Raw genomic sequence first — 10,723 nt, 5'->3', positions numbered from 1 at the left:
AAGGAGTAGAACCTCGCACATTCAAAGGTGCGTAATACCTAATAACGAGATTTTTTTCACGTAGAAGGGGTGGCATAACTTGTGTTTGGTTTTTTCGCCAATACAATTGCAAAGTGAATTATCAATAGAATTACAAGAGCTTTTTTGTTGACCAACAGGGGAGTAAGCTGGCCTAATGGTGAGATGGGATAAGCTTTCTCTGGCCCTTTGGCCACAATACTTCGATGGCCTTTTATCAAGGATAAATCCCTCGTGCAGGAGCCAACTGATTTTTAGCTTTTTCTTTGTCTTATATCATTCATCTGCAAATTAAAGTTTACGCATAGCAGCGTCTCCTCCCTCATTTTTCATTTATGTTAATCGCGCTAGATAAGTGATCTTATGCTTTGATTGGTATGGCCACAGATCTGGGAAGGTGTCACCGTTCTTTAAGGGAAAAAGAGTTCACCTGGACGTCTTCTTTCAGAGTTTAAGCAGCAGTCCAGAAGCTGCTGAAAAATTCATAAATTGTTTGTGATAGCTATCTAGGGCACTTGGTTTTGGCATCTTTTAAAAATAATGTATTATCATCTGCTTAGTTGGGTGAGGGATAACTTCCTCTTTCCTGGCAATTGAAATACTTTTTTAAAGTAATATTTTTTAATAATGGTGGGAAAGAAGTTGAGACCATAAAAATGACTAGGTAGGGGGAGGCAGGCAGGAAGATAGACCCTGTGCGGATTCCTCTTTGCGGGGCTCAAATACTCTAGGTGGTGCGCCATTTTTTAGTTTCTGATAAGTTCTCTTGCCTTTGGCAGTACATTCTTTCTAAAAAGGCTTATAAAGAAAGAAAGAATCACCAAAACCAAATTTCTCAATAGTTTGAAATCATAAAGTTATGTTCGACTGTGTCAAAAGCGTCATATGAAATCCAAGAAAACGACTGTAACTACTCTCATCAGGACATAAAACACCAGGAATAAATGCAATTAGATCCCTAAGACAATCCCGTAATATTTGTGTGAGAGGTTTCGTTTTCTTATGAATCCTGATGTGCCTCCTGATCATATTAGACATCTCTCTCTGGTAAGTGCCTTGCACGCATCACAAAGTCTTTACGTGCATTATTGTGTCGTCTTTACACGAGAAACATCGGTTTTGTCCACAAACGAGGGTGAGCCGATGTTAAGTTAAATAATAAGGCGTTAATAACAAATTTGGCAACATGGTGGTTTATCACACAACGCCAAAATGAAAATAAAAGGGTTTCCGGAGAACAAACTTTTTTGATGGTGGTTTTAAAGACAGTGACTAAATGTGGTTTCCGACTGTAGAAAAGTGCCACTGCAATAAACTAATTTTACATAAGGGTGCAATTACAATAAGTCTGAAATGATAAAACCAATCTAGTTGTAAAAACTCGCGACGTTCCTAGTTTCGTATATATGCTATTCTTTGCATTATATGTTTGGTTACAATCTGCATTTTTCTTTCAAATTGTTTATTTCCTTAAAAAAAAATCTCCAAGGGCTTCGTATTTTGTGGCATATTTTTGTTAATATTGGTAGTTCCCCTATCAACTGCCGTACATACAATCAATAGTTTTTTCATGTTGGTGCATAAAAAGGACTAAACCTGGAATGTATCTGTTTGAAATCATTCATCTCTTCTCCTCTCATTCTGTATGTATTTCTGTATACCCACCACACACACACACACACAACACAATCTACAAAGCCACATTTCCGATTTGATGTCATCAGCTCCCACCCCCAAGCCTCATTTCCTTCCAAAGAAAGCAGAAGCAGAAAATGTCATCGTATCAGAAGACAAAGTCAAGAATATTGAAAGGATAAAGAGGAGGAACAGAGCACGAAAAAAGGGTGAGGAAATCAAACCTAGGCACCTGTATCAGTATGCATGTATTTCTTGTGGGCAGTTTTCTAATTCCCTAAATGCAGTGGTTTCCAACCACATTCTGGAGGAGGCCACCAACACTGCACATTATTGCATGTCTCCTTTGTGCTGACGACACACCATTACAAGTCTGTGCGTTTTTCTACTACATGAGAAGGTGACCTGAATCAAGTGTGTTTGATTTAGGAGACATGCAAATGGGCAGTGTTGGTGGTCGGCTCCAGGAATGTGGTTGAGGAACCACTGCCCTAATGATCTCCTGTCATTAAGGTGACGGGGCCCATTAGGTCATTAAACATACCAGTTTAATCATACCCTGTAAATCTTTGGCAAATAATTGATGGCGATGTTTTAGTATTCGTGTCGGTGTAGAATTCTTAAAAGACAAAGCTCGCAAGAGGAGTCTCTGAAGAAATACTAAGGAGAAGAAAACAGCAACATATCAGTTGTTTGAAAAGAAAAAACCAAAAAGGCGTCAGCCCTTAAACCTGCATATGGAGCTTGTTGCTGCAAAGATTGAAGCTCAGCGCCAAAATAATTCAGACATATCATCCATAAAATCAGACTGGAATCACACAATAACGTCAGTTGGGGAGTTTTTTTTGTTTGTTTTTTTGACCTCAAGGATGATATACCTTTTCTTTCCCATAATATATTCGTGTACATAAAATATTAAATTATACACTTTTTTCTAAGTTAATTCAAGATGACAGTAGCAGAACTAATGCTATGACCAGTAAGTCTTATGGAAAAACCTGAAGCTTTATATATCTATTATTGGTAAATCTATTTTTATCATTATGTTTAGGTAAATAATTCTGTCAGCCGGGCCTAAAAGTACAGTATGCCTAAAAATTACTTTCTTAAACATTTATAGCATAACTTTCTTCTTTTCTCTAATCGCTCTTTTTTAAAAAGTATTTTTTTGTGACATGATGTTGGAATGATATCTTTTGTTTATTAGGTGAAAAGCATTGATATCAAATAGTAATAAAAGACCAAATGTAAGAGAAGAACACAGATTATGTTTTTGTTTTTGTTTTTTTTTACACAAAAATAGCGGCTGTAAAACGACTCCGTTGAGAGGGGTGTCCTCCTACAGCCTTTCCAGCAGAGATGACTCTCCTGCGGCAGCCCGCGATTTCCCTTGGTTAACTCCGTGGGACGATTTCCGTGCAAAAGAAGGCAGGCCTTTTTGAAACTGAATGGTGTATCGCAGGGGGCAAGAAGGCGACCGGAAATGAAGTACGGCCGCGTGCCGCCATCTGGTAGCAGAACTCACTTGCGTTCGCATCCCATTGACTCACATCATTTGGCGTCACTTGACAGCGACTAACTTTACATCTGAGGCGTTGTGTAAGACTACCTTGTCCATTATTATTTCTAAAGATACACGACAATGTATAACAGGGCTCCTTTCTTCTATGTTACATTATGTCCCGTAGAAACAGTTTTTGTTAAAAATAGGCTAACGATTGCGTCATAAACCACTCGACCTCTGTCGCCACAGTAGAGAAATACAGTACATGACAGGAGGCGAAGCTCGCAGGGCAATCGGGGAGAGTCAGGGAATGGCGTACTGGCTTCTACATTTAACATAATATACAAAATAATTAATCAAGATACACTCCTGCTCACTCAGGCCAACAGAAACTCCCCGCTCAAGCTTGCCGTCTCTGCAAGATTAACCGATGCAGTTTGGCACGCACAGCTACTAGAAGGTTTCCATCTGTCAGACAGGTTCTTGACGTCATCATTAGGGTTGAGTCTGGCGTCAGAAAAGGAAGTGCTAAAATCGCTAAAAAATGGGCTTCACTTGTCCAATTGATGGTTCTCAATTAATTTGGGGTGCTGTGAGTCCATTTTTACTGTCGATGTGTATCGTAAGATTGTGCGTAACACCCCATGTGAAAATACGGGAAAGCGCTCCCAGCGGCGGCAAGTAGTGGTTTCAAGCCGCCGCCTGCGGCTGCGCGTTCCCCACATGCCATTATAGTCGACACGGAAGGCTCGCGGCGTCCATACGCAGGTAAGGCATGTTTCAACGTCGCTGCGTTGCGTTGGTGCCTAATCAATGAAACTATCCATGGCAGGATTTAACCATCACATGAACATCGGGCCACGCCGCTAGCGCGATTAGAATGAAAGAGGTTGCCCTTACAAAATGGCGTTTTTTTTTTAAAAAATGTTCTTAGTACTGACTTGGACCGGGTAGTCATTATGTGCGTCTTTACACGAAAAGCAGTTGGTTGTCCAATAGCCTATAGTGTGAGCAGTGTTAAGTTAAACGTGAGGATATGGCACCATCTGAAACAAAACGCACAAAAGTAAAGGTCCGATTAGAGGAAAATGCTTTAATAACAAATTTGCACATGGGGGTTAACCAATGCCAAAAGGAAAAGAAATGGGTTCGGAGACACAAAGTTGTTGATGGTGGTTAAAAGAGGGTTCGATGTAGAAATTAACACGGAATAAACTAAATTTGACATAGGGTCAATGAAAGACGTCTAAATTAGAAAAAAAAATCTAGTGTAAAACACACATGCCATAGTTTCTTAGCTATGCATTATTTGATAAGGTGGTTACTAATTTTTGAAAGTGTTTAAACTATTTCCTTAAAGAAAATTATCCAAAGGCTTCTTTGCAATATTCTAGTACACTATCAACCAATTATATACAATAAATAATTCATAGTAGTGCTAAAAAGGACTCAACTTGGAATGTATTCTGTTTTAATCTAATCTCTCTCTAATTGCTTCTTCAGGTCGGGGTGGCTTTCAAAAGGAAGGAGAAATAAAACAGAATACAACAAAATTCCTTCGAAAAGAGAGGAGAAAATGTAAGCATCAAAAAATCCAGTAAAGGAGGATAGCCCGAGCATCTGAAGACATCTATACCTAGTATGAAAGAGATGACTAGCGAAGAAGAACACAGAAAAAAGAAGAAAAGAGTAAAAGGGAGAGCAGTAGATGAAGAGACAGAGGCAGACGAGAACTTAAACACAGAGATGGATGTCTCATTCCTGAGAAACACATTCAAACAAGACGAATGACAAAACTACTGCCTCTGTTCAGATAATGAACCAGCAGAGGTCTGACAGGTAACAGTTAAAGCTAGTATGTAGAATTATATATTATATATACACACACATCCACACAAAAAATATACAAAGCCAATCCTGATTTATGATTTGTGTCATCAGTTCCCACAAGACTCCGTTCATCCAAAGGAAAGCACAGCAGAACTTGTCATCAATACAGAGACAACAAGCAGAATATGAAAGGATAATGGAGGAACATGCACGAAAAAGAGAGGGAGGAAATAAACAGCAAATGTATCAGTATGATGGAATTGCCTGCTACAGTTTTCTATTTCCTAATGAATCTCCTGTTCATTAAGGAAGGGCCCATTATGTCATGCTAAAACAATACACAGTTTAACCATCCTGTTACCAATCTTTGGCAAATGATGATGACATGTTTATTATGTGTGTCTGTGTAGGAATTCTTGAAAAGGACAAAGCTCAGCGAGAGGAGGCTCTGAAGAAATACAAGCGAGAAGAAAACAGCAAACATATCAGTTGTTGAAAAGAAAAAACCAAAAAGTGTCAGCGGGGGGGTCAAACCTGTAACGTGCATATGGAGCTGTTGCTGCAAAAGGAGTGAAGTCAGTGCAAATAAATTTTCAGTGCATCCATAAAATCAGACTGTAATCACAGCAATAAACTGCGGTTGGGTGAGTTTTTTGTTTTGACCTCAAGGATTTGTCTCATACCTTTGTATTATACCCTTTTTCTTTCCCAGTAATATTTCTTGTAAATAAAACTATGTAATGTATACTCTCTTAAGTTAATGGCAAGAAGGACCAGTACAGAACTAATGCTATGACAGTAGATTATGGAAAAACATGAAGCTTTTATAAAGTCTATTATGTGGGTAAAGTCTATTTTTATCATTACATTTAGGTAAATAATTGCTTGTCAGCAGGCCTAACAGTAAAAGGCGAATGCCTCAAAAATACTTTCTTAAACATGTATAGCAAACTCTACTTATGTTCTCTCAACAACTCCCCAGTACCTGATGTTGTGAATGAGATCTTTGTTTGATTAGGGTGAAAAGCATTGATATCAAAATAGTAATAAAAGACACAAATGCTAAAATACAAATTATGTAAATTTGTTGATACTGAATTTTGCAAAGGCATCTAACTTTTCATACAAAAATATTTAAAATAACCATAAAAACATAAGGCATTGATGCATTAGTATGCAATATGAGAAGCTCTCAGCAGCTCACAGTAATGTAATCTGATTCAATGAACAGAGGCAGAGGGATGGTGGTCATTGGTCATATTGCCCATCCTTCTTTATTGGACTCCTCCCCAACATCATCATAGTCTGTTTAAAAAAACAAGCAAATCACATTCATTTTTATACAGGCATCACAATTTCAGTTAATTGTAAATGGGTTAAGAGAGCGACATAAGGATAAAAGTACGATTATGTAAAAAGATGAGACAAAAACTACCTTTTTTACCATGTTTCTCTCATCTTCATTGATGTTCTTCACATCATCATATCCCTCATGATCTCCCTCTGATACACATGTGGAATAAAAAACCTCACATTTGTCAGGTGTAACACAGCTTGTGTCATTCATCTCATTCTCCTCATGAATGTCTGAAGACTATTAATATAAACCTGAATAAGCCATGATGATTCATAATGGTAGCAACGCATGTCATATTATGATAGAAACATATATAAGAGTGTATTTAATTGCAAGTTTCTGTGGACTCACTCGTTAACACCTTGAAAGTTCTGTCCAATACTGATGACACATCTCAAATGCTCTAGTGTGTCCACTACAATACATGAAGATATAACCAGCACAAATGTCACATCATCATATCAGTACTAAGAGCGAGAAAACTCCTTTATATCAGAGCGTCCAAACCTAGTCCTGAAGGGGACACGTCCCTCACAGTTAGCTCAAACCCAAAGGTAAAAACACCTGTCTTGCAATATAAAGTAAAGTAAAGGTCTTCAGACTCACTACGTGCTTTTTAAAATGGAATACAGAGCCTAGTCATGAACATCCTCCTAGTACAGTCCTTCTGAGGATTCACAGAAACAGTACCTCAGCATTAACTGCCAGATAAACACCTAAGTTGCACATGTAACGTCATTAAATGTTCTGTCACAGCAGAAAAATACGTACTAGAATTATAATTTGAATAATACTTAATGCTGGAACAATTTTTTTTATTAACTAACTTTCTTTTAATGCAGAGTATAGGTAATGACCGTCTGTGGTCTCTCACTGGTGGACATTACACATAGTTTAGCATTCTGTGATTCTTGTACAGACTAAAGAAATCATAAACATAACGCTTTCACCTCAAATGATAGGATTGTATATATGAATATACTATTGCATATACGTAAGGGATATGGATCAGATCAGGCGGATTACATCTTCAGATTATAATTTAATGAATGGAATCTGTGCAAAGGATTGTAGGCAACTGAAAGGCCAACAAAGGATGTTGCAGTGTGCATTCGCTAGAGAACTTCCCAGACACGTGTGGTGGAGCTGGATGGAAGCTTAAAACTCTTGGCCCTCCAGGAGCAGGACTGGAACACCCCTGCTTTATGTATTTTAAATCTTTAATCTAATCTACCGAGATAACAGAAGTAATACCCTGTCTCACGATCTGGTTTTCGTGCAATCAGTGATGTCACATCATCATAGGATTTCCCGGTTGGATTTGCTTTCATCTCTTCTGCATCAAAAACACGGGGTATATTTGGGCATATTGCGAATATGTTTTAGAAACAACATGTAATATCTTCGCTTGCAGTCTCGTGAAGCCTGCCATTGTTGACATCATCATAAGATAGCAGTGTTGAAACATTATTGTCTAATAACAGTTAAAGTTGTAGTGTTTGAACAGTTGAGTCATTGGTGACATTCATTTACTGGAAGAATTATGTTTGTGTGATTTTGAGTGTGAATACATTGGATTCTTTTTCATTGAGTTTGAACATCAAATGTTTTATTTCGGGATTCATTGGAAAGTATATTTCAGCTCTCTCTAACCTGAAGAGAAGCATATCAGCATCGTCATACTCAGGAATGCAGTTCTTCAGAGATTAGACTCCCTGTAAAAGAAAAGCAGAACAGTCAGAAACAGTTAATCATTAACAAACAGACTGAATCCTTCATTTCTCTGGATCATAAAGCATTGTGTTTAGGGAACAACACAACAAACATTCAATTACTGCATTTTAAAAAACATTAGAGACCGAATGTTAGGACCAATTAGCAAACAACACACAACACATATCCTCACATGAAACCATTCCTCAACTGCATCCCAGAAATACACTCGGCAAGAGAGCAGTCTGACACAAACACACACAATACACACACATGCACTGAACATTGCACCTGCAGCTCTGTGCGTTTTCTGTTCAGGGGAATTTCTGTGGTTTTTGAAGCAGGAGGTTTAAAAGGAATAATAATAGATGAACATAAAGGTTCTGGACAGACTACTTATTATGGGTATAAATGAGATTGATGGCTCATGTCTCATGCCCCTCTGAGTGGGGGGGGGTGTGAAGTGATGGTGTCTGTGCTGAACTTCCTCCTAACCGGCCTCAGACATGGCATGTGTCTTCCTCTTGAGAGGAGACTGTGAGGTAGGGGACAGACAAACCTGCTGTCAGTTCCCAACCATGAAGGATCACACACGGAAATACGACACAATATTGAGTCTCTGGATCTCTCCTACCTCTCCTCATCCTCGTTCTGCTGAATCAGTATAAGCAGTGGGCATAAGAGCAGTAAGAGCACAATCCGAACAATTCACAAGCACGGAGGAGGCGATGTTGGAGGAGTTTGTGGAGGAAGCGACGGATGTTGAGCGACGGAGGAAGGAAGCTATGATGTTGGGCAGGAAGTATGGACCCACACACTGACAAGTCCTGTGAAAAACAGTAATAATCATGCAAATGATAATTAAACCAATCAACTTATTAGTAGGACCTCAAATTTTCAAAAAAATATTACTGTGACTTTCACGGTTGAGTGTAACAAGCTTGTCGGGAGCATTCAGTGTGGTATTCAGGGAGAGAGGACAGGACACACAGGTGAAGTCTCATTACCTCTTTCACTCGACTTTGTTCATCCCACAACACCTTCACAGCACCAAAGGTTTGAATTTCACATCCAGCCTCAGTGCTCGTCTCCACAACCCAGCTGCCTGCAGACCACTCTGAGCATCGCTGATGTCCCCTTATCATCCACAGACTGAGCCCCACACAGCGTATGCTACACCTCCAGCTCCACAGAGCACGCCCTCCCCTCCAAGCAAGTCTGAGAGGAAGATGATCTAAAACACACCACATCAGCCACTGACCAGCTTCAGCAAAACATATACAACACAAAACCACACTAATAATGAGCTCAGAGGCTTTTAAAACTGTGCTCATTTTCTGAGGAACTAATTCTATTTTAAAAATGCATATATTAATAATTTAAACAGTTAATTTGGGAAAATGATAGGATTACATTAATCAAACATTCAACAGATGTGTGTCATAACTACTTGCACACTGTCTTGGTAAGGGAGATGGTGAGGAAAACATGTCAGGACGACTTGAGACGACTCACGCGGTCCTCCTTGAGATTACAACATGATTAAAAAAAAGAAAAGGGCAACAGATATTAGGATGATATCTGACATTCTCTACATTTTACCCCACAAATCATTTCACTCTTTCCCATCGCGCACTTTAGTCTCAGAAACCTTAAGTTAACTTACCCATTAGACATAAAAATGTAATGTCCAGAAGGGTGATTTATAAATGCAGTAAACATATAATATGACTATGGACACAAATGTACCTTCAATTATAGAGAATCACCCAGAAGGATTTATTATTGAGACCATATTAAATGATTTAAATATCATCCAACATAGGCAGGTGATTTTTGGCCACTTCATCTTCACCACAGTCATTTCTGTCCCCAGGGTGAGAAGATGGACACTGCTCATAAAGTGGAATCATGTGGTGGAGCATGTTTAACTTTACATCAGCCCAGTTAGGAGCTGATTCCACTCTTTAGCAATAGAATCAGACAAAACCACTAGATCTTCCAAAGTTCAGCTCTGGACAGATCAGAATCGCTGTGTCTACGTTCATCTGGTTCCAGCACAACAATTACCCTGGGATCCATTGGCAGAAAAACCTCCACTTTCCCTTCCACCGCCCTCAGTTAAACCTGATCTCTTCTAAACTCTAGCTTAGGATAGGATGTATTATTAAAAACAATTCAAATTGTAGTTGTGATACAGCTAAAAATATGCACCAAAGAGCTGGTGATTTAATATACTTGACTGCTGCATGCTGTAAGTAGCGGATTGTATAAAAGCAGATAAGCAAAAAGCTTATAAAAAACTAGCTCCATGATTTGTTTTTAAAATAAGGAGGAAATTCTGTATTAATAATACAGTAATATCAGTGCAACCATATGATTGTGTTGTATTGGTAGTGAACTATTTTGCTTAGGAAGACAGTATATATTCCAAATTATAAAAGTTAATTATGCTCAAATCAATATTTCTGGGTGAATATTTGGTAAGAAGTCAGAACGTAAAGTTCAACAGTGATAACTCACAAACAAACCCTTCCGACCTCCTTTCATTCCTGATCACCATGCGCGTTTTATGATTACATGTATATTTCTGAAAAAACAACAACTTTATCTTTGATAAACATTACCTCTAGTGTACTGTTTACCTGAGCACACGACTCCTACAT

This window comes from Cyprinus carpio, chromosome A4, assembly GCF_018340385.1.
Source record: "Cyprinus carpio isolate SPL01 chromosome A4, ASM1834038v1, whole genome shotgun sequence".
Classification (NCBI taxonomy): Eukaryota; Metazoa; Chordata; class Actinopteri; order Cypriniformes; family Cyprinidae; genus Cyprinus; species Cyprinus carpio.
This window is presented reverse-complemented; position numbering follows the sequence as displayed.